This window comes from Xiphophorus hellerii, chromosome 14, assembly GCF_003331165.1.
Source record: "Xiphophorus hellerii strain 12219 chromosome 14, Xiphophorus_hellerii-4.1, whole genome shotgun sequence".
Classification (NCBI taxonomy): Eukaryota; Metazoa; Chordata; class Actinopteri; order Cyprinodontiformes; family Poeciliidae; genus Xiphophorus; species Xiphophorus hellerii.
The window spans coordinates 20985421-20987855 of record NC_045685.1 but is presented as its reverse complement, the minus strand read 5'-3'; positions in this window follow the sequence as shown (position 1 = coordinate 20987855).

The window sequence follows — 2435 nt, the reverse complement described above, 5'->3', positions numbered from 1 at the left end:
ATTTTGTCTGCAGCTAAAAGACTGAATCACTTATATAAATATAAAGTCTCTACCAGTGGGATTTCTTTTCACCTCTCAAAGCCTCTGAAGCTATAATTTCTCACTAAGAGATGAGCTGATAAACTGAACTTTACACAAAAAAATATCAACTATTGAATCATTCAGTAAGAATTTTGAATAATCTTGTAAAATAAAATTGTTGGTTCAGTGAGGTTGAATAATTGACACTTTCTGATTTTGTTCACTTAAAAGTAAATTAACCGTTTAATATGGTCGTTTCATTTTAACATAGTGGGAAATAATATCGATTACATATCCACTATATAATCAAATTAACTTCTTCAAGCCGTCTCTGAATGTAGATGTTCATTGGCCAATTTAAAATGGACCGTTTCCATGGTAACTGTGGTCTTCTCTGCTTCCAAATCATTAACAGGCTCTGGCTGTGTAGTTGTGGACTAATCCCTCACCTTCCACATGATTTTCTAAGTGAAGATGTGTATGGAGCAAGTATCTCCTTTCCAAATCATAACCTTCCCAAAATAATGGCATAAGTTATTTTTTACCAAAAGATGACTTGGGCAAAAAGTAAATAAATAAATGAATAAATAAATCACTCTTGGCCATTATTTGATTATGTCATCTTCTCACTTACTTTTCTGGATCTGCCTCTTCCTCTCCTTGGTGTACTTTAAAAACTCTTTGGTCTTTCTCATGGTTGTGGAAAAGTTGTAAATGATTCACATAACAGCAGGAATATCTATAACACTTGACAAATTGCAGATAAACAAATACACATTTCATTTAGTAACATGCAAAACAATTTCAAACTTGAGGTAGTATATTTTTCTGGATTCATGATTAATTTTTTCCTCTTTCCACATTAAGATAGTACATTTATTAAAAATGTATAATGTAAAGACTATTGTTGAAACACTTTTGCAGATAAATCATAAAACGTTTGGTTAAACTTTTTTTTTTTACAATAATCTTCACATTTTATGTTTTTGTGTACAAATCCAACTTCATTCATACATTTGTGACGTTTCAACCAACGTGACAATGAATTTAGTGGTGATGAACTATTACTTGGTGCAAGACAGCATCAATAGACGGAGCAGCTAATTATGTCAACTAAAGAAAAGGTCATTAGTCACTCAGGCATGAAGAGCTGAAAACAAACCTTCAAAGATATCAAAAAGAAGGGAAATAAACTATAATGGATCCTGGAAATGGTGTAAAGTTTACTAGAAAAAACTGGTACGGCTGTGTGGTGATGCTTGGGCTTTCTGTCATCTTGGTTCAGTTTAAACGCTTCTGCTGGTCTATAAGAGGAAACATCAGAGACCAGATGGGAAATGTTGAATAAATGCTTTAGGTAAGCACTTCTACCATGCTTGCTTCTTCCCTTTTTTCTACAAATTACAGAGGTTCAATAAAGCAGTATGGTTCTTGAATTTCTGTGTGATGTTATAGTCTTTGAGATTTTAGTCTCTTTCATGATTTCAGATTGATTACTAGCAGTTTCTCCTGGCAGTGATCAAGGTTTGGTGTGGCAAGGGGGGAATTGAACCACATAATCTGATTAATCACCGTTTATCTATGATTAAACAAGAGAAACAACTACTTTTTAACTTAGTCAAGTTTGTTTGGATAGTTTTCTTTTCTCTCAAACAAAATCTGAAGTTACAAAAAGTTCAAAAAATTACTTTTAGAACACTTCATTCAGCTGTCTGCTGAACAACTTTATAAAAAAATAAGAACTATCAAAGAAAAAAACTGAGAGAAAACAAAATGTTAACATTTGAAATGACAGCAAATATTTCAAATGTTTGCACCTTGGCAGACCCAACAGTGAAACTCTTGAAGTTTTCTGATGACTCTAGTTTTATTGGCCTGATCCACGTCAATAAAGATAAGTCTTCCTCCTTTACTGTTGGCGACGCCAGACAGGGAGTAAACCTGAAGAGTTGGTTGGATTTTCCAAACCATGCAGGGAGTCTGACGAGGGCCCGCAAGTCATGCTTGCAGCAGTGCAAAGATTATGAAGTGGAATCTACAAGTGACAAGGGGTTGAAGAGATAACGGGTGTAAGGTTGGAGGCAGCAGGCAGAGAGAATACCACAGATAGCTGCATGGCAATGAGGGGAACGTCAGAACTGGAGGAAAGGCTGGGGTGTCCGGTTACTTGTGATTTGCAGATCAAATCAAATTTACATTAAGATAAAATCTAAAGGTATGATATTATAGGTTTATGTGTTATGGAAAACGCGTAAATATATTCATATACTCATTTAAAATATATTCTTGATGCTTGATGTAAATGCAACATGCAGAAAGGTTTAGTTATTTAGAAGGTCAAAGGTCAACCTATCGTTCTATGTATGTAGTCTGACTAGCAATGATCAGCCATCTTCTTGGATGTCAACAATAAA